This window comes from Rhinolophus sinicus, linkage group LG10 (assembly GCF_036562045.2).
Source record: "Rhinolophus sinicus isolate RSC01 linkage group LG10, ASM3656204v1, whole genome shotgun sequence".
Lineage (NCBI taxonomy): Eukaryota > Metazoa > Chordata > Mammalia > Chiroptera > Rhinolophidae > Rhinolophus > Rhinolophus sinicus.
Window position 1 is genome coordinate 85,983,322 of NC_133759.1, and position 27,754 is coordinate 86,011,075.

The following is a 27,754-nucleotide window of genomic DNA, read 5'->3' on the forward strand; positions in this document are numbered from 1 at the left end:
GACTTTATAGAGTTAGTCGCAAGTGATGTAAACCTTTCCTTTGTCCCAATATGAAAGAGTTCCAAAGAATAAAGGGATTCAGATCAGCTAAGTGAGCAACCAAAAACTTTACATGGGAAGGTTTCATAACAGCGTCGAAAACAAAGGGAGCACAATAAATTTAAACAATGGCACAAAACCACGTGTTTTAATGTAATGAAAAACAGCTTCCTATCAGGCTTATTAAACACCAAAACCTCTCCTATCATCGCTTGTACCTGCTTCACTTCCCTGAAGACAAGGGGTTGGATTCAATGACATCCTGTGACCTTCTACACCCCGATCCTTTACCCCCAGCTCTTTGATTCCTTGGAGTTCCCCTTAATTGTTTTGGTTTTTTATTGTTGCATCTCCTTATCACTAGAAAGTCCCCAAACTGTGGTTGTAGTTAAGTTCCATTTACAGCAAAAACGGAGAGGTGAGCATGTTAGAGAGACTTGCCCTTGTCAATTTTGACTGTGGATCCTTCACTGATCCACCTCAGGGCTCTACTTTGTTCTCACTAAAAATGCTCCAGTAGCAAGATCTTTTCTTTTATGTTCTGAGAATAATTAAATGAAGTGGCAAACTCATTTTTGAGCCTTTTGTGATTTCTGACAAGGCTGTTCAAAAAGCAAACTAGCTTTGCACAGTGGCAATATCGTAGCCAATGAGGTTTATCCGAGGCGCGATTATTGCTAATTGAAAAAAAGCAAAAACCAGAAAAACCCCATTTGAACCAATTGCAATTTTTCAATCCTCCTAGAAAGGGCACTGTTGTGTTTCAGTGGTGTTTACCCTCAGGCTATGTCTGATTCAGTAGATAAATGAATAGCCATCCAGTGAAGAGTGATGTGAGTTCACGTGTTTACCTGGGGCTATATTACATATTAGCCCTAGAGCAGTGGTCAATTGACCTCTGTGTTACAAATCACCGTGAACTGTTCTGAGCAATCATCATTTTGCTACCTAGAGCCATCACCATTTTGGACCAGGGTGATGGCATTCTTCTGTTAAACTAAGAGAAGAAAAACAAAGTGGAAGTTCAGTTGTATTCATTCAACAAACATTGCCTTTTGCACAGAGAGCATTAGGCTCGGTGTTGTGGGGTCTTCAAAGTGGAGAAGAACTAAGATCATCAGTGTTTACATTCCCTTCTCTAAGCATCATCCATCCTTTCAACAAATATTTATTTATAGGCCACTATATGCCAGGCAGACTATTAGGCCTGAAGGGGCTACAGTGGAGAAACTCTTAAGGAGTATGCAGTCTCATCAGAGAAATGTTAAATAGTGAAACACACAAAGAAATATATCATTTTAAGGTGTGATTGGAAATAAGAAGAAAAAGGCCTGAAAGCTCTGGCCTGTTCTTGAGGAGGGGTATTTTGGACAATATTTGAGGAGGAAGACATAATTAAAATGAGAGCTCAGAAAAGATACTTCCCGAGGAAGGGAAGCATAAGTCAGGATGAGCCAACGGAAGAGTTGGGCAAGAGTACTGAGGCAAAGGGGGCAGTTTGTGTGAACGTCCTGAAGAGGGGAGAATGAAGGGTTGGAGGCTTGGACATTGGGCCTTGTAAAGAACAGGAGATGAGTCACAGGGGGTAGGTGAGGGAGGCACGGACCTGATCAGCTTTTGAGGACAATGGGAAGCCATTAAAAAGTTTTAAATGGGAACAGTCTGATCCGATGCATTTTCTAAGGACCCATCTGGCTGCCTTGGTGAGAAGGTTTGGGTGAGGGCAAACTGGAAATGGGGAGACCTAATAGGAGAGGATGGCAAAGAGAGATGATGGTGGCAGTGGAGACAGAGAGAAGTGACAACTTTGAGCTCTATTTTGGAGACTCAATTCCCTCAACTGTAAAGTGGAATCAATAACACCCATATCATGGGGTTGTGAAAATAAAAGAAGACAATGTGTGTAATGAGTTTTAACAACGCTTGACACATTGCAAATGCTCAATAACTGTTAGCTCTTGTTTTTGTTTTCATTATTTTCAGACCAATGGGAGTGATTTAAATAAAAACTCTCTTTTCTATTGAGAACCCTCTGGAAGGTTTCTAGACACAAGAATTAAAACACACATTCTATATCCAGCACTGTACCAAATGCTGGTGGGAACACAGGAGAAAGATGGGACATAGTTCTGGTACTCAGAACAATCCAAATTTTGTGGATGGAAAGGAAGAAATGATAAGATGGATACTCATGAAACAACTATAAGTACTTTATAAATAGGGAGCCAAAGACCTTTCAAAGGAATAAGAACTCTTTAGCTTTTACTCTTTAGGTGAAAAACTGCCCATTGGAACAATGATACTGGAACAAAAATCTTAGTAATGGCCGAATACTGCTTAAGGTTCTTGTTTAGGCAATTACCTCAAAACAAAATGAGAAAAATGAGCTGCAGAACATATCTACATGTGCCATATACATATGTTTGTTAAAAATTGTGTTTAGATACATGTTTGTGCATGTCTATGAGTTTGTATATGCATGGGAAAAAATTTAGAACATTTTTTCCAAGAGAAATATAGTGTGAGCCACATATGTAATTAAAAAAATTTAGTAACCACATTATATAAAGAGAAAGATGAAATTCATTTTTAATATATTCATTTAATCCAATATATCTAAATGTTATCGTTTTAACATGTAATCAATATAAAAAATATTAGCAGGATAATTTACTTTCTTTTTTCATACTAAGTCTTTGAAATCCAGTGTGTATTTTTCATGTACAGCACATTAAAACTTGAATTGCAACATTCTAAGTGCTCAGAAGCTATGTGTGGCTGGGGGCCACCATATTGGATAGTACAAATCTGGAAGCATAAACATCAAACTACAGACAGAGATTGTCTTGACCAGGAAGTGCAATAGAGGAGAGAGCAAAAAATGGGGTTATATTTTCTTTTTACATTCTATAGTGTCTAGATTTTTTAATAGAGAAGATATTTTTCTTTGTTTTACTTTTTAATTACACATATTTTAAAGAACTGTTAAGAGCAACATACAGGTACCTGAATTTGCTTCTCAGGTCCAGCCAGATAACCCACCCAGGCTAAAATGTCCTTGATAACAAGGGTTCATGACAAAGGGTGCATAAATATGTACATGCTGCTACCAAGCAGGTAAATCAAGCCATTATTTATTAAAAATTTACAGTGAGGAAAAAAAAAATCACCGTGGGAACAAGACCCCATGGAGGTTATGAAGAAGCTGGAAGCACCTTGAATTTAGAATTTTACTAAAAGAAAAGACCTAGTTATGTAAAAAATAGAGGAAAAAAACCCCTCAAGGCTTTCAATGTCATCATCAAGCTGGCAGTGTAGGGCTGACAGTGCAATGGGAATTCAAAAAGGGGAGCTGGTGGGAAGTGGGAGATAAGGAAGGGAGGGAGAAACAAAAAATGCCCACTGCAGGCGTATTGGAGCAGGTCGACTCCAGGTTCCCCTGTGTCACTGAATGGAGATGGAAAAGGGATAGAGGGCAGATTTCAGCACCTCCTGATTCTCTACCTGGTGTGTATAGCAGCTACTGAGGTAAGAAGGCAAAGCAGATTAGAGTAAAGAGGGAATCCAAGTCATGACTTGGCAAAGAATACCAGGTAAATTGGGAGGGGTAGTCAGTATACACTCTCACATGGGTGTGTGCTTCCCGGAATTCTGTATGATCCAGGTCATGTGGGAGCATTGCATATGATGAGCACATTCTCCCAGAATTCTGCATTATTCCCTCCCTATCGCTTTCATCTGAAAGTTCTCTACTTTACCAAGAAAGAAGAGATTCAGGTGCCAAAGAAACCTACTCACACTGCCTAATAATAATAGTGGCTACTCGTGACCAAGCCCTTGCTCGCATTGACTTTACATGCATCAACTTATTTAATCCTCACACACAAAAAAACCTTTGGCAGGTATACCATCAGCATCCCATTTTAAATACTGGAAACTGAGACTCAGGAACATTGAGTAGCTTGCTTGCCCAGATTCCCACTGCCAGTAAGGGTGGGAGCTGGTGTTTGTCATCATCTGAACCCAAGCCAGTACTCTTGACTACTAGGCTGTATCTGCTTTCCTTCCTATTGGGTACTGATGGGGCCCCATCGTATCCTCGTAAATAAACTGAAAAGACAGTCAGTATAAGAAAAATATTCTTTCAGTTTTCCGAGCCCTCCAGAAATTACATGAATTCTGAGTTTGGAGAATTTTTTTGAAAAGGGAAGTGAACTATATAGGCTTGATGTATGTCAGAAGACATTCTGATAATTAATGAACACGTTATTTTACTGACACACTTATAGATACATCTTGATCTGCACATTATTCTCAGAGCATTTGAAAAGGAGGGAGACAAAAGCAATCTCTTTATGAAACTTGGACTCATTTTTGAGTCATAAAGAATATTACTGGGAACCTGGGAAGTCCCAAGGACTTCCAAACTTAAACAATCTCTAGCCTCAAAGTTTCCTTTGCTTTGGGCTAGTTCTCCTTGACCAGGCTCCACTTTCTCTTGCAAGAACTTGGAAATCCAATCCAAAACAACCTATGAATATTACCTGCCTAGTTGTGTCTGAACTTGAGAACTCTACAAGAAGCCATATTTGTTGCATCTACAAATTGAGCCCTTGGGCTTGGAAACTTTTCCTACCCATCAAAGCTGATGAGCAGGCTTTGTTGGTTTGTAAGTAAATGAAACAACAAGCCAATAAACAATAATCTGCCTCTCCCCTTCCTTCTGAATCCAGGCTTTGGAAAGTGACTGTTCTAGTTATAGCAGCTGATTGAGGGAAGAGGAGAAGGGACCAACACATGCAGGGCTCCTCACCTGTGTCATTTCACCTTCACAGTGACTGTATAAGGTGGGGATTATTTCTGCTTTGACTGATGTGAAAACTGGAAGTTAGAAAAAGTAGGTGATTTCTCCAAAGCCTCCTTGCTGACAAATGGCTCCAAAGCCTATGTTTATTCCTCAGCACAGTGCTGTTTTCTAGGATGAGAGAGTCCAAGCAGAATTATAAAGCAACCAGGCCAAGGTGAGAATGAAGTTCGATCATTCTGTCGGTCAGTCCACAAGGACTAGTAAGGATGAGTACTGTGACCAGCCATGTGCCAGGTGTTACGGTGGGTGCTGCAGAAGAAAATTGTGTGGTCCTCGCTGGCCCCAGCAGAGTGTTGACAAACAAGGCTATCACTTCTGCAATGGCCAAACTAAGATCAATACTCAGTATCACGGCATAAGATGAGCACGAGCCTTGGAATAGTCAAGAAGGAATAATAATGATAATGGCTAACAATTTTGAGCATTCACCAAGTTCTGAGCCTTGTATATGGCTATCTCATTTAGTCCCACAACAACTGTATGAGGTTGGTGTCATTATCAACCTTCTTTTAAAGAGGAGGAGACAGGACCAAGACCACCCAGGTAGACGTGGGAAAGCTGGGAAGTGAACCCAGATCTCTCTCTCTCCAAAGAACCAGATAGACTTTGTTCAAATCCTTACTATGCTAATTACCTGATGACCTTGAGCATGTTATTTAACTTCTCTTGTGTCAGTTCATCTGGAAAATAAATAAATAAACCTAGTAATACCAAAAGAAAGAGAGAAGAAGGGCGAAAGGGAGGGAGGGTGGGAAGGAGAGACAGAGAGAGAGAGATGGGGGTGGGAAGGAAAGGAAAAAGAAATGTCACACTCTTAATTATAGTAGGTGGAAAGGACAGGGAATATTCCAGCATCCCATCAAAATAGCAAAGGCTCCATTTCTACTCTTCAGGACAAATTGGTTTGTTGCCTCCTAAGGTTGTAAGTGCAGAAGCAAAGGCATTAGAAGGATGTGGGCCACCACCACCACCACCAACACCAACACCACCACCACCACACCCAACCACAATATTGACCTGCTCCCTGTAGATCAGGCTCCAGGGTGCCATTCACATGGCAACCACTGGTGATTGCCTAAGGTCATAAGAGGGACAACGGACTGGATTTGAAGTCCTTCCCCAGCTGAGCACTGCCTCGAGGGGTGAATGTCACAGGAAGCCCAAGTATCTTCTGGGCCTCATCACCACAGAGGTAGGCATCTGCTCTGCAGTGCTCCTACATCCTTTGCACCCTTCCAGGAGATACACAGGCTACATAAATTACCCCTAATGATTTGGCATTATGGCAAGTCACTTGGCCTATTTGGTAGAGGGATTTTGAGGGTGATTGGGGCCAACATGGAGCTGGGGACTGGCAGCGTACATTCCGCTAATCCTCATTTGAGATCCATGGGGGCAAGACTTTGTCCTGTTTGCTGCGTTATTCACAATGGAAGGCACACAGCTAGGCATGCAAGATACAGGGGAAACCAGAGTATGAACCTGCCCTTGAGGAACTCACGGTCTGATGGAATGAGACAGACGTGTAAACATGCAATGACAATGCAGTGTAATAAGGGCTGTGATTGCGGAAGTAAAGGCCTCATGGAGAGACACATGGTGTGCTTAGGATTCAAGAAAGGCTTTCTGGAATGAATGACATCTCAACTGGGACTTGAAAGATGGGTAAGAGTTAGCCAGTTAAAGAATATGACAAAGAAGGTTCAGAGGAGAGGAACAGCATGTGCAAAGGTTCTGAAACAAGAGAGAACTTGGAACATCAGGGGAAGAAAGAGGAGCACTGAAGCTGAAGAAGTTGACAGTGGCCTTTAAGCCGTGTTAAGGAGTCGGCACTTTATCTTGGGGACAGCGGGGAGACTGCTGAAGAGGTCTAAGAAAGATGTGACCATTTAGGAGATGGGCATTTTCAACATTATCTTCCACACCAGCCAAGAAAGACAATGGATCTGAAAACAATTGACCTCTCCAAAATAAGTTTTTTGAGTCTTTCAAATTATTAGCTATATATGTAGTAGTTGCTGAAATGTCCAAAAAATAGATTCATTCTTTTAAGAATTATGAGAAGTTGCTGAAATCTCTATTGACCATACAGGAGCAAAGAGATGCTGCTTTTATTATGCCATAAAAGTAACCCAGCTTTCCTAAGTCTTTCTCCAAGAATACTTGAGCCCATTCAATCCAGCTCAATTTGTTCTTTGGTTTTTTTGTTGGTTTGTTTGTTTTTGTTTTTGACTTTAAGGCAAAACTGTCTTCTAAATATTTCAGCCAGGCATAATTGGATGGGTTCTACTGCATTTTCTACTTAAGACATACATGAGGCAATTAGTAAAGCTGTGAAGCAATGACAAGGAGAAAAGAATAATCGGGGAAGAAGTGTATTTGTTTGCTATGCTGTGTAACAAATTCCCACAAATTTGGAGGCATAAAACAACACACACTTATTATCTCACAGTCTCAATCGATCAGCAATCCACTCACAACCAGCTAGATCCTCTGCAGTCACGGGGTAAGCCAGGGCTGGGTTCTCATCTGGAGGTTCGACTGAGGAAGGCTCCACTTCCAGGGTCACCGAAGTTGTTATCAGAATTTATTTCTTTGTGGCTGTAAGATTGAGGGCCCAGGCTTCTCAGTGGCTGTTTTCTGACGGCCACCTCCAGCTCCTAGAGAGTGCCCTTGGTTCCTTGTCACATGGACCTCCTAACATGGAGACTTATTTCTGCAAAGCCAGCAAGAGAGAGAATCTCTAGCAGGACAGAGTCTTACATAATGTAAAGTACTCACAGTACTGACATCGCATAACCTTTGCCACGTTCTGTTGATTAGAAACAAGTCACAGGTCCTGCCTGCCCTCAAGGGGAGGGGATCACACGAAGGCATGAACACCTTTGTTCCTGATGGAGGATCATGGGAGTCACCTTAGAATCTATTTGCCACAGGTGGATAGGGAAAGGAAGGAAAAGAAAAGAAAAATGAAAAGAGGAGGACAATATATCTATGCATAATATATATAACATTAATTAACCATGTATTGTGTGCAATGTACTGTGCCAATTATCTTTACATGCATTTTATCATTTAGTCTTTTCCAAACCCTGTGTGGTAGGTGTTCCTGTTATCCTCATTTTACAAAAGAGAAAACTAGGATTCAGAAAATTAGGTACATTTCTCAAGTTCATGTAGTATAAAAGTAAAACCAGAATTCGTACTCATTTCTATTAGATTCTGTAGTCCAAGTTTATAACTACTATGCTGTATTTTAAGAGAGCAGAAGAGGAGAGAGAAAAGGAGAATAAAAGAGAGAATGGAGAAATGAGAGAGAACAGTTTCCAAACAAATGCAAATTTGTTCCTAAAATTCTTGGCAATCAATAAGGAAACCTGTAGGTTTGCAATATATTGGCTTAGTCTCCGCAGGAAGCAGCCAATTAGAAAAACAGCATCTTGAACTGAAGCCAGGGAGACCATAGATGAGTCTCATCCTTCTGAACCTTTCTCTGGCCCACCTGAGTTTGTCACAACCTAGAGCTAAACCGTAGCCAATCTGTGCCCAGGACCTTGGCGATGCCCAGCTCATCCAGGCAGCGTCCTACACCTATTCTGCAAGAGAGCATCTGGGCCCAGGCAGCTGGGCCAGGGCCTGGGCTTGTTTTTCACGGCTCATTTGCAATGTCCCGTTCTATTCCTGGACACTCGTTCCTTCCCAAGTGACACTGGAGCTCAGTTTCCCAAGAACCACTTTAACAAGATGGCTCTGAAAGTGCTGCTCCATTTCAGTCCTCAGAAATTAGCATTTTCCAATGCATGCTCTAGGAAGAATGGCTGACCATGGCACACCGCTGACTCCCCTCTTAATGCCTGAAAGGGGCAGCTGTAGGCGCCATGGGAAGCCTCTTTAAGCAGACGCAAGATGACTCATAGCAGTGTGGGGGACAGGGAAGGGTTTAGAAATTGGATCCCTCTTGCACCCTTTCAGGGCAGGCAGGTTGGCTAGTCCCAGCTGACAAAGCCCCAGCTGGTTGCCACCTGCCCAGAGGGAGAGATGAGTAAAACCATTGATCCTATGGTTCACAGTCACCCCTGCCGGGATCTAACCAAGCAGTAAACTTGTATCGATTTCAGACTTTATGCCAAGCACTGGACCCTCAGTGGAGAGTCATAGAAAACAGAAGATATTGTACTCTCATACCTGGTCCTGCCATTTGCAAGCTGTGGGGCTGTAGACAAATCCCTGCTCTGTAGCTCACATCTCTTATCTGAAGGTGGGAATAAGAAGAGGACCTACCTCCTGGACTGTTTTTAGGCTTAGATGAGATACTGCATTAGGACATAGTAGTAACTGACCAATTAATGTAACTTATAGTAGGCACTCAGTAAGGAATGAGTGGTGCGACTTTTGAAAAGTTCAGTCAGCAGTGAATAGCATACAAGATAGTGACAGGTCACATACACACCAATAAAGACGCTTCCTTTGCACGTGGTGGCTTTTGAGTCAATATTTGTGGAACATTAATTGACCTGGAACATTAAACAGCTACAACAGAGAAGTCGCTCACCTAATGCTCCATAGAAAGGGATTAGTAATAAATACAGGATACTGCAGACAAAGGAGGCCAGACTTTATCCTCCGACTTCCACCACTTACTTAGCTGTGTGACCTTAGGCAGGTTACTTCTCTTCTCTGGGCTTCAAATTTCTTCACCTTTCAAATAACAGTAATACCTGCCTCATAGGTTGGTTGTAAGGATTGAATGAGATATTGCATTTAAATTCAGGGTGAGCTCAGTTCCTGACTCACAGTAAACACTCAATAAATGGTGAGTTTTATTAGTTATTTTACAGACTAATGGACTTAAGAAGGGAAGACAAAAAGGGATTTTCTGAAATGCACTTGCCTACAGGCTAAAATCACCAACTACTTAGAAATCACCTTGCAGTAGTTTCAATCCCCAAGCTGAAAGAAAGAATGCCTCACTCAGGTACCCGACTGGGATTTTGAATAGTTTTGTTCTAACTGGAAAAATCAATGAGACATGGAAGATATTAGTCACTGACTAAGAGGATATCTGATGTCGATAGAATCTTAGACCAAATTGACAAGAATAATATAGCCACTGTCACCAGTTAGCTTAAGCAAACCTGAAACATAAAACAGAATCTCACATGCCTAAGCCATCGACTTAACAGCTAAACTCGTGACAGCGAAATGCATTCATATCACAGTACCAGCATGTGATCTAGACCAGCCCATACCATCATCTCATTGACAGATGAGAAAACTGAGGCTTGGTCGAGGTCACCTGAGCAATTAGAGGCAAGCAATGTGTAAGCTGGGGCCAGACCCAAGTCTTGATTGCTAGCCCAGGGCTCTTTTCCTTAGGCCAAGCTACCTCCTGCACATACTATAACAAAAGAAAAGACAGGGTAGCTAATGGTTTCCCATCACCTATACTTTGTACTGATGTGTATGTTTACTGTTTTTCCACAGACTAAGAGGAAGGGAGCTGACTGTATTGAACACCAACTGTATACTGTTGGGGCTTTGTTTGCATTAAATTCTCATCACACACCTACAGTAATAAAAGCTAGCATTGATTGAGTACTTATTGTATGCCAGGCACTGTTGTAGAGACTTTACATGTACTTTTACAAGATACCCAGCCACGGAGGTACACCAGAGGCTGAATCCAGCCTCTACTTACCAAGCCCTGAAATGGGCCCACATCAGCTCTGTGGCAGGAGTGCCTCTTCATGTAACTCATCTGCCCTAAGAAACGCCCTTTCCATGTGTACCTGATGGCAAGCATGGATGTGTGCTGGAAGTCTGTGACATCTCAACAAGTGAATGGCTGGTCCTATTGCCATTCACTTGTTGAACTGTCACAGTTAGTTAGTGGTAGAGGCAGGATAGGTCAAGTGCTCTGACCCTTATCCCATCTATGGCTGCCTGAGAGGCAGCCTCAGATAGACTCTAATATTACATACACCTTGAGGACAGAATTTTTGACCACCTTGTCCACTGACGTAGCCCCAGTATCTAGAGCAGTGTCAGCACACACAGGCAGTCAGTAAATTTTGTTGACTGATCGGCCCCCATTTTACAGATCAGAAAATTGAGTGTCAAAGAGGCTAAATGACTTACTTAAGGTCACACAGGTAGTAGGAGATATACTTGAGATTTAAATGCAAATCGCTCTTGATTCTACAGCCCTTGTTCTTTCCACAGTAACATTCTGTCATTCTCAAGCATTTGTTGAGTTCATTGAACTCTAATTATGTGCTCAGGAATATAGGGCTACAAAGAATAATACGATTTAGCTCCTGCTCTCAAGAAACTGAGATTCTAACGGTCTGCAAAAATCATATTCCTTGAGTTCCTCAATCAAAGCAAGTCTAAATGGTATAAGCTCATTTTAAGCCAAGAGTGCCTGTTCTATCTCCCAAACCCCAAATTCTAAAAGTGGCCTGCCGTGGTCCATTGGCCTGGTCTATTTCCTTCTATACACCATTGGCTAGTTGTATTCTATACACCATTGGCTAGTTGTAAAACACTGTTGCAGGGAGAATAAATGAAATCTGTGCAAACTTGGGACAGCCAAATGCCCATCCTAACTTCTCTAATTCTTTTGAAATGATGTCCACAGGAGAGTGTTTGTATGTCCATCCACGCCCTCTTGCTTTCACCCCCCGTCTAAGAGTTTACCAAAAAATTCGATACTGAAGTTAGAAAAGTGTCAGGGAAAGTTGTAACAATTCTGTTCTGATGGGGAGCCTTAATTCAGGGTTTACTCCATTTTCCTTTATGGTTTTGTTATCTATACTATTTAGGAGGCAGGAGGTGGTTAGAAGAGAGGGGTGGTTTAAAAAAGATATCTCTAAATTCATTAATTGAATTCCACAGGACTGTGTGAACAATCTCTTAATAATCCTACATCAATACAAGAGAAGATGTAACTAGTTCACTTAGTATAATTATAGGGCAGCTTTCTGCCAGGTTTTAAAGATAGACTTTGATTTTTTTTTTTTTTTTTTTTTGCCTCCCTCTGTGTATAGGGAGCGGCTCGGTCTCCTGGGATACTGGCCAGAGCTAAGTGGGGGCCAACTGGAGAGAGGCACCAAGATTTAGTTCCCGTTTTCGTGTGTTCAGACTGCTGGGAGCACAAATACCTTACCAAAATGGTCCCCTGTAGAAAACTCGAGGCCTAGAACTAGTGTCTAAATCCTGCCATCTTTAAATGAGAGAAGAATTGGCAAAGCCATGGCCCTCGTAAGATTATGGCAAGACGTACAGCAAAAAGCTTCAGATTTTGCACTAGAACAATGGTTCCCAAAGTATGATCCCGAGACCAGCAGCACGAGCATCACTGGGAACTATTTAGAAATGCAAATTACTGAATCCCACCCAAAACACGAATAAGAAATTCTGGAGTGGGGCTCAGAAATCTATGTTTCAACAAGCCACCCAGGGAAATCTGATGCACCCTAAAATTTGAGAACCACTTCTCTGGGGACATGATGTGATGTTAAAAAGCATTATCCTACTGGCTTTGTTTAGGAGATGAGAGTTCTAACTTTCAATGGAACTCAGCCTAGGTAGATGCAAACATTAAGACCTTTGGAGTTGAGTCGAACAAGTTTCAAATCTGAGCTCTGCCACTCACCAGCCTTCTATAAGCTACTTAACTACTTTAAGCATCAGTGTTCTGGTAAATGTTTGACCAACAGCTCTCCGGGGGGAATGTAGTTTGCTGATTCCCATGGTGTAAATACTGCCATCACAACTAATTTCAAACTACCAATATGATGGCCGGCCCGCTCAAAAAGAATTTGTGAAAATTTAGCAATCCGCTCTCATAAACCCATGTGAGCTGGTGCCAGCACACCACTGTTTGTAAGACTCAGTTTTCTCATCTGCCAAGTGGATGCATAATAGTATTTACCTCATAGGGTTGTTGGAATGTTGAAGTGAGAAAATAATGAGAGTGGACATTTATTGAGCAATTATATGTGCCAGGCACTTCATATGCATTATCTCATTGACTTTTCATACCCACGAGATAGGTACTATTCTTCCTTCCATTTTATATATGAGGAAACTGAGCTGAAGTAACTAGTCCAAGGTCACAAATAGCAAGTGGGAGAATCTGAGTTTGACCCCAGAGCCCAGGAGTGAAAGACATAGATCTCTTAGCATAATGCTTGACACATGGTGTTGTTCAGTAACTGGCAGCAAATATTGAGATAGAAATGGACTTTCTAAACACCTCTCCGCTTTGGAAGTAGGGATGCTGAATGAAACTCCCCCGTCGCAAAAACATGTATTTTCTTCTGGGAGGAAGGGCCAGTGTTTTCGTCCATTTGGGCTATTATAGTAACAAAATACCATAGACTGGGTGGCTTATAAACAACAGAAACTTATTTCTCACAGTTTGGAGACCGGAAGTCCAAGATTAAGGCACCAGCATGGTCACTCACATTCTGGTGAGAGCCCCTTCCTGGTTCATAGCTGGTGACTTCTCACTGTGTCCTCACAGGGCAGAAGGGGCTAGGGAGCTCTGGGGGGGTCTTTTTCATAAAAACACTAATCCCATTTAGGAGGGCTCCACCCTCATGACCTAAGCACCTGACTAAGGCCTCACCTCCTAATACCCTCATCTTTGGGATTAGGATTTCAACATATGAATTTGGGGGACACACAACATTCAGACCATAGTGGCCAGGTTGCCTGTTAATTATTCATGGAACAGATGATAAGAGTCTATAGCTAATCAACAGCCGTGAATGACACAGCAACTCTGACTCATTTGAGAGGAGTTGTAAGTTCCTCCCCTCCCCAGGTCAACTTGGTATATGCTTTTTTCAGGTTTTAACAATTAGCTCTGTGCTTATACACCGGTATATGTAAATACTCATATACCTATGTGTAGTTTCTTATTGGGTCATACCACACATATCTTTTTGCAATTTACTTTCTTTTTAACCTAAGAATATATCATGGACATCTTTCTGATGGCAGTCCACACTGATCTATCTCATTCTTTTTAAATCTGCTTAGCATTCCATAGGAGTTGCGTACCATCACTTATCTAACCAATCCATGACCAAGGGACATTTGGGCTATTTCTAATTCTTCACCATTATAAACAACCCTGCACTTCATAATCTTTTACATAGATTTTTTCATATATGTGTAGGAGAAATTCCTAGAACCAGGATTCTTGAATCAAAAGGAAGACATAGTTTAACTCTTGATCAAAGTGCCTAAACTGCCTTCCCAATATGAAATTTTAAGCTCCCAACATTTAAGAAGGAAAATGCCTGTTTGCCCATCTCTCACCATCATTGGCATTCCTCTGATGATTTTTTAAAACTTTTTATTATGAAAATTTCTAAATATAATAAATAGATAATATAATAATAATGAACAACTGTGTACCAATCACTTGGCTGCCAAAATTATCAACATAATCTTATTTCATCTGCCTCCCACTCACTTTCTCCGCTTACTAGGTTAAATTTAGAAAAAGCTAAAGTCTTCCTCTTTTATCTGTAAACAACTCAATGTGTACCTTTAAAAGATAAGGACTCTTTTTTTCTAACATAGCCTCAATACAATATCACATCTAAAAATTCCTTGACATCATCAAATACCCAATTAGTGTTCAAATTTCCCCAATTGTCTCATAATTTTTTAATAATTGGTTTGTTTGAATCAAGAACCACCAAGTTCCACATATTGCATTTGGTTAGTACACCTCTTAAGTCTCTAGGTTTCTCACACACTAACACTCACTCACTCACTTCCTCTTCTTTTTTTCCATGCTATTGCATGTGTCTTAGTTTCTTATTTTCTGAATTTTTCTTATTTTATCCCTGTTGTGTCATTTAACACGTTCTTCAGTCCTCTGTATTGATAATTAGATCTAGAGCTGTGTCGTCCAATATAGTAGCCACGAGCCCCGTGTGGCTATTTGACTTCAAATTAAAATTAATTAAAAATTAATAAAATATAAAATCTGATTCTTTATTCACATTATTCACATGGCAAGGGCTCAGTAACTGCTGGGGCTAGTGGTTGCTGTATTCAACAATACAGAATAGCACATTTCCATCACCCCACAAAGTTCTATAGGGCTGACTACTTCTAGAGGCATAATCAGATCCTCTGATGATTGGCAGATTATAGTTTTCTCATGTATGCTCGAGAGCAAAGATGAACACCCTGAAGTTTGTATTACTAGGCAGGCTCAGGTAAAATAGGGAAGTAACTAACATATGCCAGACTCTTCTCCTGCCTGTTTTAAGTGGCAGCTGCCTGTGTTTACAGAAGATGATTAGATGTTTGTAATAAATGCCTCAGGTATGTCAGAGATTCTGTGGTGCCAAAAGGTCAGCAGATCTCCACCATGGAAGCAGCCTTGACCCTTTTCTACCTCCTCAGAGGGAAAATGAGGGAATGAATGCTGATTCATAAGGCTTTGTCTTACAATTATTATAGGACACGCTGCTTCCAGAGTATTCCTAAACACCCCGCCTTTGCTGAAGCTTCAGGTGCTTCTGGCTAGAGCCTTCTTCCTGACTGTGTCTTTGTCTTGGCATGTGTGTAATGAGCACATTTCATAGCACACCAAACAGGTTTCTCAGCTTGCTGCTGCAACACTTTGCAGAGCCCAGAGGGTCCATGGTGAGGCCGGGGAGGTAAGCAGCTGCTACTGACAATGAGTGGTCTGGCCGGCTGCACGTGCTAGCAAGGGCCTCAGCAGGTTCCTGGGAAAACCTCAGCCAAGCTATGAGGAAGTAGACTCTTCGGGGTCCTGACAGGAGACAGTAGAGAGAAACAGAGATTACTGAATTTAAAGATTAGGAGACCATCATTCATGGATTCATTCATTCTGAAAATACTCATTGGGCCGGACACTCTGTTTGGCGCCAGGATCAGTAGTGAGCTGGATAAAAGTTTGTGCCCTCACCAAGTTTCCAGTCTGCTAGAGGAGGCAGATCAATCAAAAGCCACTTCAACAGCATTTGACAAATAACCGTGATGGAGGTGCCAGAGAGCTTCATAAAAGCACACAGGCGGGATCCCTGACCCTGACGTGGACACTAAGGGACATAGTGTTTAAGCTGAGACCTAAAAGACAAGTAGCAGTGGGGCAGGAGAGGGGAGGGTGAAATGCAGAAAGAATCTTCTGGGAAGAACTTAAGAAGTGAGTGCATGAGGCATTGGCACTACAAAAAGATGTGCGCTTTCGCTGCACTGGGCACTGTGGGGGTAGTCGGCCAGTCAAGAGCGGAGAGATAGGAATCCCATAAACCCCAGCTGTGTGAGCTGAGGCCAGTCCTATCTTCCTGTGCCTCGGTTTCTTCCTCTACTAAATACGCATAATAATTCTTACCATGCAGTGTTGCGGTCAGAGCCCAGTGACATAACAGACGCAAAAGGATCTTACAAACCACATCCTAAAATCCCAGTTGTAGAAAGACAGTGGTGGTAGTCTGGAGCAGTCTTTCACCTCTGCGGCAAGTGTGAGTTACACAAGGAGCTAGCTGTGTAGTGGTGTTAGACCCACTGCTGCTGGCTCAGGAAAGGCATATGTCTTATGTCTTCCCACCTCCATATTCAGTGACATCAGCTTGATAGCCAAGGTAGGAGTATTTGACACGGAAATTGACACAAATCAGAACTCCCTACCCCCAGCTGGCTTACCAGCACACCACTGGGTGAGGGCAACAGTAATGAGACGGGGAGGAACCCTGGGGCAGCAGTTACCAAGGAATGTCCACCCACAACAAAACATATTTTTGAAAGAATGACCCTATCGCTTTTTCTACCATGTGAAACGGGCCCACCCAAAGCCAGCCCTTAGGGAAGAGAACAGGAGGATCACTCCTTCATGCCAAGCCATTCCCAGACTTGCCCGAGGAGTATCAGTGGCACCCAGGTCATAGAAATGAGATTGGAGCCTCTCAGATCAACAGCTGCTGAGAGCTGCTTTCTTTGGCTCGTGTGGCCAGCGATAAATTGGATTTCAATGTTCTGAATAGGCGGAAAAAGATATCTCCTTGCTCCCTTCTGCTCCCTTCCTGGATCTACCAGCTGGCACTTTTTGTCACTCGTCATGGCTGCCTGCAGTGAAGATTATACACTTGATGAAGAGGACATGTGGGAAAGAAAAAGTCTTCAACAGTAGGCGTCTTCTAGGCGGGTAGCCTTTGGAAAAACTGGGATATGGACATAGCTCAAAGCACACTTTAAAGAATGGGGATTTTTTAAAGGGTGACTTGGAAAAAATTCTCTTTTTATCTGTGGCTAGCAAGCCTGGATACTCCCCAAATCCTGGAAAAATAACTAGCTAGGCCATGTTAAAATTTTATGTCAGGAGCAGAGATGGCAAAATATCAAAGTTGAAATTGGGTTTAAGTGGCATGGTATGGTTTAATATTCATTCATTCATTCATTCGTTCGTTCAACAAATACTTATTGAGTGCTTACCAGATTCAGCTACAGGGGTGTCCAGACTGCAGCCAGCAATCCATTTTTAATTGGCCCGCAGCAAATTCCAAACATATATTTAGTTTACTGAAATAAACCAGGTGACGCAATACGTACTTCACCTCGAGTGAGTGGCCTGGCTGTTTGTGTATTTTACCACATATGGCCCTTGGTGAAAAACATTGAAAAAAGTTTGGACACTCCTGAGCTAGAATGTAAGTCCCATAAAGGCAGAGACTGTGTCTGTCTTATGTATTATAGGCATTCAGTACATTTTCATTGAATGAATGAGTGGATGGCATCGCTTTGCCAGGTGTTAAGAGTATAAAGATGAGCAAATCATAGGCTGTGCTGCTACAGAGCTCAGATCCGTGGACAGGCAAACAAGTAAACCAGTAATTACAACACAAGGTGGTAAGTACTGTGGTAGGGGAAGTATGACGTCCAATGACTCACAGAAAAGGAGACCCAACTCGGCCTTGGCGGAGGAGACAATAAAGGTTTTCTGAAGACAAAGATGCAGAAGACATAGAGGCAGTGCCAAGGGTATTGGCTCCTATCTGGATACGATCATATGGAAATAAAAAACAGTGCACATGCCCTGCAATAGCTCATGTTCCTAGGAGGACTAGTGACTCTATCTCAGAGAGAAAAAATGATTGCAAATAACTGCTGAAACACTTCTAGATAACTCAGCTTAATCGCAGGAGACGGTTTCCATTTCTCAAAGACTTTCAGAGGATTTCCCTAAACTCAGACTTCCTACTTGAAATAAATGACCCTAGTGGAACAGATGACATGTGGGTCTCCAGCATCTTTCTGATGTACAGACACTCACTCCTAATGTGTGGTCCAGCTCTCTAGGCAAGCAAAGTACTTTTTCTCCAAGGTCGCTATCTGTTCCTTTGGGTATAAATGAGAGGAATGCTCTGAATTTCGATTTGAAAGAGGCAAATTGCAGATTTGCAGAAGGTCCTGGGGTGAACATGCTGACATCAAGGGCAACTGAACTGAGAGGGAAGAATTCCAACTTCCCAGGGCTTGCTGTTTTCAACAAGGGTCATGCAGACTTTTCCCTTTGATATCACCAAATTAAAGTGCAAATAGGTGTAAACACACACACACACACATACGCGCGCGCGCGCACACACACACACACACACACACACACACACACACACACACACATGCAGGTCTTAAAGGATGGAGACAAATTAAGAAGTGATCCATTGGAAATCAAGATATAAATTTTGGACAGTAGAGTACAAGCTCACCACTTTAGCTCTCCTCTCCAAAGTCATGTTCTCCAAGGATCTGGGAGCATTCATAGTCACCTTGTTCCTCACCACAGCAGCCTGTCCTGCTGGTGGCACCTGTACCTCACCAGCAATTCTAAGGAGTACCATATACACAGAGAGAATAGTATAACAAATCACCTTCTACCCATGACTCAAATTTCAACAGTCATCTACATTTTGCCAACTGATTTCATCTATTTATTTGTTGAGCATTCCACTAAGTACTCTATGTGATTTATCTCCTTATTTCTGTAGCATTTTAAAGATACTCCTAGAACATTGATCATTCACCTTAACATCCTATTGCCTTTAGAGTTGGAAGGAATGATAAAAAAAAAATCACCTCTTTGCAGTTGAGTAAACTGTGGCCCAGAGAGGTTCAGAGCCTCACTCAAGGACACAAGTTTCCAGCTGTATAACACATCTAGGGGGCAACTCAATCCCCCAGACCAGATGGCCCCTTATCAGAAACATTCTCCTGTTTTCCTGAGTCATGTGGTCATTAGTCATTCCTCCTTCAGCTCGAGAAATTTCAGATGAAGGTGAAAGAGAGAAACAACTTGGGAGAGAAAGCCAATGACCATGTAACCAAAGCTTTTTTTTCCCCAAAGCCAAGGAAGGTGATGGGAGTGGGAGGGTTATTTGGCTCATCTTTCCTCTCTCTGCATGGTAAATTTGGCTCACTTTCTCAGACCGTGTGGGAAAAGACTTATGCACCAGGTGCCACACCTATAGGGAACATTCACTCTGGAAATGCTGGTCATGGAAGGGGGCAGAATGGCCCCCCAGGATGAGTGAGATAGCTCTTCCCCTTGTCCTCCAGGCTCCCGCGTACCTCCAGCCTTTTCTCACAGGTGCCCTGTGCCCTCCTGGAGGAAGAGATGGCAATGGAAGTGCTTGGGTTTCCTGGAGAATTCAGTGCTATCCCAATGAACAGCTCTGGGACCTGGCACCCAGTCCATTTCAGAAGTAATCCCAAGCTACATATGAAGAACCAGTTTATGTTAGGAGCCAGGGATATGGCCATGAACATGTCTGGGATTACCTTCTGAGGTGGGGTAATGAGATCACCCCAAAGCAATCTCAGAGAAATGTTTGGAAGGAAAAATGAGAGCATACTAATGGTGGCCCCTAAAGGGGGCTGCTGATTGGGAGTCTTCCTCTGCCCACTGGCAAACTCCTGCTTCCGTCATTATTTTCCTGCTATCAGACCCCTGATAATCCAAGAAGGAGGCAGGAGGGACCAAGGAAAGAAAGCTGGTGTGTCCGGGATGCTTGACTGATACTTGATTAAGAGAGGAAGGAAGGAATGCCATGCCCACTGACTCAAAGTGTCAGGAGGGAGACAAAGAAGGAACACGGAGAGCTGTGATGTCCCAGCTCTCTCCCTAGGGCTGGAAGAAGAGCGGTGTGAGAGAAAAGACAGAGGAAAGGAGAAATAGAGAGCTACATGACAAAAGTCACAGAACAGAATGGACTTTTAGATGTAGATATAGGGCCAATAATGGAACCTTCTTTACATCAGTTCCCTTCCCATCTCTCAGTGTCTTTCATCTATCTCCCTATTCTTTTCCTCCATAAAACTTACTCGAACTTATATTTATATATTTATCTATTTATTTATAACTTCAATCTGTCTTTCCCCAACTACACAATGCCTGGCATAGTTGGAACTCAAAAAAATTTATTGGGACCGGCCCGGTGGCGCAGGTGGTTGGAGCTTCATGCTCCTAACTCCAAAGGCTGCCGTTTTGATTCCCACATGGGCCAGTGGGCTCTCAACCACAAGGTTCAATTCTCAACCACAAAGTTTCCCTCCCACAAGGGATGGTGGGCTGTGCCCCCTGCAACTTACAATAGCAATTGGACCTGGACCTGAGCTGCGCCCTCAACAACTGAGATTGAAAGGACAACAACTTGACTTGGAAAAAGTTCTGGAATTATACACTGTTCCCCAACAAAGTCCTGTTCCCCTTCCCCCCATCCCGAAAAAATTTACCGAAAGAAAGCATGAATAACAAATAGGGCTGAAAAAGTCAGGCCAGAAGATGTAACCACAAATTCATTACTCCCCTCTCCTCTTTTGGAAAAAATCTCTAATCATCCTTATTTACTGAACACAGATTTTTTGCTGAGCATTCTACTAAGTACTCTATGTGATTTATCTCCTTAGTCCTTTCAACAAACCCATGAAGAAGTGTGTTCAGATGTCCCCAAGACCCCCCTCAGATTCTGTGATTCACTAGAAGGGCTCACAGAACTCAGCAAAACTGTTCTACTCAGTTACGGTTTATACAGTGAAAGGACACAGACTAAAGTCAGAAATGGGAAAGGTACCCTAGGGCAGAGTCCAGGAGAGGCCAGGCACAAGCTTCCAGTTGTGCTCTCCCAGAGGAGTTGTGCAGACAGCACTGATTTCACCCAGCAACAGTTGTGACAACACACATGAAGCACTGCCAGCCAAGGAAGTGCATCAGAGACTTGATGTGCTGGGGCTTTTATCGGGGGTCAGTCAGGTAGGCAGCCCCTCCAGAAGTCAAGGTTCCAGTGCCTGACCCAAGCCCACCACCATAAATCACAGTGTTAGCTTAGGCCATCTGGTATGTCCCAAGGTCCCAGATTGACACAGAGTCTCTCTGATTAGGTGAGTGGTTCCAAGGGCTTAGACGTTATCTCCCAGAACAAGGGCCAAAACTTTCATTCGGATATGCAGGATTTGCAGAGCCCAGACTTGCTGAGAATGCTGCAGATGGAAGTATTAGTATCAGCCCCAACTTATGGATGATTCAAAATAAGAGTCAGGAAGGCCGAGTGATTTGGCCAAAGTTGCAAAAGCCAGCACGCAAACCAACATCCTACTTGACTCTACCATCTGTGTCCTTTTGTACCCTCGTATCCCCCCCCCGAACAAGTAAATTTCTCTACGAAGAAAAGAAAGGCACAGAGACTGTGTCATAAGCCTGGCCTCCAATCTGAATGCCCACATTCAGGGATTTCCACTTAGGAAGACCACAGTGCCTTCTGGTGATCTCAGCTCCCAAGCAGCAGACGCTCTGGGCTTTGTCAAGCGACCAGGTCTGATCCTGTTGAGTGAGTGCTGGGGAGCTCTCCCTCCTCACCAGTGATGGGACAACATGTGCCCAAGGGCCAGCCAGCACTTTCTAATGCCCCCAACAAATCTGCTCCGAAAGGATTACGTGGTGAGGGAGGGAGGCCGGGCTAAGCAGACACTAGGAAGTTAGGATCCGGGACAGGTAGTTGACCCTTAGTCTCACCAATAGAGGAAATCGCAGGGGAAGTCACATTTCTCTTGCCCAGCTTTCCCAAGGCCTGTTCTGCTAATCCTGCAAAGTGCTCCGATGCAAATACAAAATCACCTTAACAGGGTACACCTTCTGAGAAGCCAGTCTGCAAAGAAACCTGTGTCACTTTGTTTAACTCAGTAGTCCCTGAGCTTGTTTGAGTATTGAACACTTTTTGAGTGTGTATACCGCCAAATGATTAAAACTCAGGGCAATTTGGAAAATACGATCAAACTCTTTTTTATTTCCCAGCTTGTGCCAATAGATCTGCTTTCCAATCATTATTATCAGTCTTATTTATTAACCTTGCGTGCATGCTTTTCCTCCGGGAATGGTAATTCCTGGCTGTTTCTTGATTAATTCACGAATCCATTCATCCATCAAGCATTTATCAAACACCTGCTGGTGTCCAGGGCTCAGAGACAGAGATACAGAGGTGCTTCAGACACAAATCCTGAATTCTCCAGCAGAGAATTTATAGCCTGGTGAATGATAACTTGAGCCAAAGGCCAGGATATTTTTTTCTTGGCCCCATTCTGCAGTGATGGGTGATCTCATGACCAGCTCAGGGAAGCAAGCAGTTAGCTCAGCATGTTGATTTTGGCCCCACCTGATGCCAGGAGTAGAGAGAGTCAGGCCAACTCCTTTCTAAATGAGTGGGAAGTGTCACTAGAGCATGGTGAAGAGCTGGTCACATAAGAGCAGGTGGAGCTCACACCCTACGCTCAGCTTTTCCCCTTGTGTGCAGCACCGAGGTGGTTGTGCTCCACATGGGCTCCTTTTGTCTTACCCTGTTATCAGTCCAAGTGCCTCCTTCATTATTTTCATATTGGAACTAAGCTCCGGGCTCACTGGCAGATAGACCTGCTCCTGTTTCTGAATTCTACTATTTGAATATTCCATTGTTAGGCAGTTCTGCTGTAATATGTATTCGTCAGGACTTGTTCAGTTTCAAGTGTCAGAAAATAACTCCAAATAGTTATTTTCGTAAACAATATGCTGGGGATATGATCTCATTTACCTGAGTAGCCTTCTGGCTCAGCTGGATTTAGGTGTTCAATTTTGTCATCATGGTTCTGTATGCCTAGTTCCCTATTTATCTCACTGTATCGCTAGTTCTGCTGCCTTCTGCAGCGTCAGTCAGCAAAGTGTGTCTGCTGGTGGGGTAGTATCACCCCTGGTCATCCAAGGCTTACCACCTCAAAGCTCACGATCCAAAAGTAAGAAAGACTCTCTTCTTGGCATCTATGTATCAAACTTCAAAGAAGATTCCAATTGGCCCTGTTTGGGGCCCATGCTTGACCTGGACCAAGCGCTATGCCAGGAGGATGTGGGTACTCTAACTGGCCGGCCTGGGCCACACACCTGTGTGTGTGGTGTGTCCAGAGTGAATGACATGCCCATCAGAAGATGGAGAGCAGGTTCCTCAGAGAAGAGATGCTTGCCATAATTTTACTGCTAACATTCATAATTACTCCAACAACACTGTACTACTCGTGTCCCCACATGCCCCCGTTTCCCTGTTTCTGGGTTCTATGCGTTACCCTCCATCAGAAACAGGGCCCTCGTGGCTTTCAGATCCTCCTTGACATGACATATCAATAGAAGAATTACAGGAGCATAGAATTCTTGAGGCTTTTGAATCTCAGAAAAAGAAAGCTTTATAGGCACGCACAAGCTTCCGCTGGATTATCTGTCTGGAAAACACCAGGAAAAAAGTTTTTAATGGCCTGGCTGTGAGACCTCCACACCCACTTTATCCCCATTCCCCCTCCCACCTGTACCTGGGAAAACAGTTATGGGTGATGACCGCTGTGACCAACAAGACAGCAGTGATAGCTGATGTGGCACTTGGAGGCACTTTCCCTTCAGAGAATCAGCCAGCTGAGTCTCTCCAGGTGCTTAACTTATGCATGAGGGCCCTGCAGTTCAATAATTCATGCTAATGCAGCCAGCAGCAAGCAAATTGCATTCACACTCTATTCAGATTTTGATTACAAAACAGAGCCCCAAATGAGTTTTATGATGGAAAAATGTACTTAGGTGACTTCAGCTGGATGAAAGAAAATGAGGGTGCTTTGAGGTCAAATGAGCCTAAGTCAGTCTTGGGGCTGTCATACTCTGGCTGTGTGACCTTGCACGGTGACATGGAGCATCTCAGAACTTCTGTTTTTTCATCAATAAAATGGGGCAATATCACCTACATCATCGGCTTTTGAGATCATTTTCTATGACTTGTCAGAACCACAGTGAATGTTAATTTCCTTCCTCTCTTCAGACTCTCTCTCTCTCTTTCCATCTCTCTCCCACCTCCCCAACCCCACCCCCTTTTCCCTTCCTCCCTCTCTACAGTATAGAAGCCAATATTTCCTGTAGGTATGAATGTAGAACTGAGCATCCGGGGAGGGATTATCCAAAATGAAGAGAAAAGAAGGTGAAAAGAGTCTTCATGTTAAAAATAGAATTTACCATTCACTTTCACAATACTGAAGGAAGATGGACAAAAGATGACTCTTTTGGGGGGTGGGGGAAGTAAATACATGTATTGATACCCATTTTATATAGTTCAACGAAATAATCTATGAAGATAAAAGCATTGTTCTTTTAGATATCACCATGATCCATGCCATCAGTTTCCTGCAGGAAGCACTCCAAGTCACACAGTGAGGTTTACAGACCTCAATATATGTGTTTCATTAAACAGTGGCACTTATGTACTCAAGTGGTCCAGTGGCTTTGGAATATATGACTACTGGGCACGTGGAGTAAAACAAAATGGTCACGGCATGTAAAGTACATCATAGAGAATATAGTCAATAATGTTGCAACAACTATGTAGAGTGCCAGGTGGGTACTAAACTAATCGGGGGATCACTGCATACATGATATGAATGTCTCACCACTATGCTGTGCACCTGAAACTAATATAAGATAATATTAATGTCAACCGTAACTGATAAAAATAAATAAATTTTAAAAAGAAAAATATTTTTTAAATAATGTGTAAGTTTAAATCATTGGAAAGAGTATCAACCATCAAGCAAAAGGAACAATTATGAATTAATTGCGAAGAATTCTGCAGTTGACACTTGGTGTCAGAATACTGAAGAGCCTATGTGTTTACCAACACATGTTGTGCCATGGGCTCTCTCCAACCCCCAGTGGACAGTCCACCAGTGCTCTAGGGTCATTTATGTTTGATAAAAGTTTGGCACTATCTCACGATTTCAAAGTTAATGCATCTTCAAAGAGATTTAAGCATGTAGTGCAATTTTAGTTTTATATACGTGCTCAGTAGTCATGAAAGTATGTAAGCCACTTGTACTGGGTGTCTTCCAGAAAAGAAAAGAAAAGAAAAGAAAAGAAAAGAGAAGGGAAGGGAAGGGAAGGGAAGGGAAGGGAAGGGAAGGGAAGGGAAGGGAAGGGAAGGGAAAGAAAAAAGCATTTCAGCCAAAACCTACATCAAAATTTCGTTGCTCCCATGTTAGCTAGAATAAGACATAACTCAGATCAGGGGGCATCAAACTTGGATACTGGGAGCGCTTGATAAAAATGCAGCTACTTGAATTGCAATCCAAGAGATCCTAGTCAAATAGGTCAGGGATGGGGTCCAGGAATCTGCATTTTTAATATCTCCCAGGATTCTGAAACAGTTGGACCACAGACTTCATTTTGAGAAACACTGGATGACTGGTTAAGTACTTAGGCTGGGGATAGACAGACCTGAGTTCAAATCCTAACTCTACCACTTTCTAGCTTCATGAATTTGGGCAATTTTCAAGCTCTCTGATACCCAGTTTTCTAATCACAGTTTATTGTGAGAATTAAGTAAATACAAGTATATTGTGGCATGGTTAGCACAGTGCCTGGCACATAGGAAGAAACACTCAATAAATATTAGCTGTTGGTATTATCATTATTATGCAGTCAAAAGGGCTTTAATTCTTTTTTCTTAATTTTTTCATTTTCGTTTCTTTTCCTTTTACAAATCTAAAATAACAGTCCATTGAGCAAAATGCAAGTTTATTTAGCTTTCAGCCAAAAATCTGGAAGTAAAGTATGGAAGACTGGTCTAGCAGCTCTGCAACCCATACTGCTTCCTTTTCTTGTTAGGTATGACCCTCATCCTCATTATTCAGGATGGCAGCTAGAGCTCCAGCAATCACGTCTGCATTCCACAAATTAAAATGGAGGAAAGGAAAAGGGTCTCTTTCAGTAAAGACACTTTCTAAAAGTTACTTATACCCCACTGGCCAGAACTTAGTTGCCAGGGAAGCTAGAAAATGTGACTAGTGTTTTAGGTGGTCACGTACCCAGAAAAATGGGATTTATATTTACAAGGGCAAATTGGAGTGAAGAAATATAGAAGGACAACTTTTGTTCCCTGATATACCCAACCCTAGAAGTTTAGCAGATTCAAATCGTTCCCCCAAAATCTTCTGCTCTCATCCTGCATCTATCTACCCGCTTAGTCCTCAGGTTAGGAGCACTTCTCCAAAATCGTAGTGGCATCATTTGCTGATCCTACTCAGCCTGGCTTATTTTTTTCCTAAGTTACTCCCATACTTTTCACTTCTCATCCCCCCCAGTTTCATTCGCTTTATTTTTACTATCCAATTTTAACAGGAAACACAATTATTTCATTGTAGAATAGAAAACACTGCTAAGCACTTAGGGAAACTTTTTTTTTAATATTCAAAAATCTCACCTCTTAGAAATAATCACGCTTAAAATGTTGGTGTATAGCCATCTAGCATTTTCCTCAGGTAAACATATATGTATGTGTCTATAGTGAAAGCCTGTTTTAACTGTTTTAACATCTTCTATTATACATAACAATATATTATGAATAACTCTCAATGGTATTAAATATAGATCAGTATCATCAATTTTAATGACTGCAGGGTATTCTATTGTATGGGTGTATCATAATTTATTCAACCAATTCTGTTTATCTGCTACACTGTACCAAACCTCCTAGCACAACTTTGCTCACCTGTCCACCACACTCCGAGGATGAGCTGTGTTCCTGTGGTTTTCTAACTCCCCAGGCTCTCCTTACTGTATCCAGGGACCAGCAGAAAAGCACTGCTCCACCATCTCATCAGCAGTATGATGCTGTTTAGGTCCTGTCTCTACCCCTAAGCTGCTTAAAAATTCTTTTCAAAAGAATTGCAGACACAGAACTTTCTTGAAGAACTGAATTAATGCCTTCTTCGACCCCCTTACGAGTAGCAAGACTGCCCCCAGGAGAGGGGACTGTTTCACCCCAGTGCAGAGAAAAGCACAAAATAAAACACAATCCCCATGACACTGATAGGTTTTCTATTAAACCTGCATTATCAGAAGCTTCCGTTGGCCACACTTACTTCAAACAGGACCAGAGTGAGGCTGTTTCTGTGTGGAGACACCAGGTTCAATTAAAAAAAAGAAATGCATTGAATGAAATAATTATTTGGACAGACAACTGATTTGACAAATGACTATTCTTTAGCTGATTTTTTTAAATTGATGATTGATTTCTGACTCATTGTTTCTTTGTCTCAGGTGTTCTTCCTAATGATTCAAACATTTGTGAGGCTTAGGACCAATTATATTGTATCACTCTCATAGAACACTTTCTGTTTTCAAGGAGTTTTCACCTCAGTTTTCTTCCCATCGATATTGAACAATAGGTAGAACTGATATCATTAGCCCTCCATTGTAGATGATGTTAATAAGAAATGTCATTTATTGAGCACATACTTTGTACCAAGCAA

At 42.4% G+C, this 27,754-nt stretch overlaps 1 protein-coding gene and 1 pseudogene across 1 annotated transcript in view; both read left to right on the plus strand.

Annotated features, from left to right (window-relative positions):
• Positions 1-27,754, plus strand: part of SH3RF2 (SH3 domain containing ring finger 2) — a 112,944-nt gene that overhangs the window by 18,102 nt on the left and 67,088 nt on the right. The window lies entirely within an intron of this gene.
• LOC141567387 (U4 spliceosomal RNA) lies at positions 660-790 on the plus strand (annotated as a pseudogene).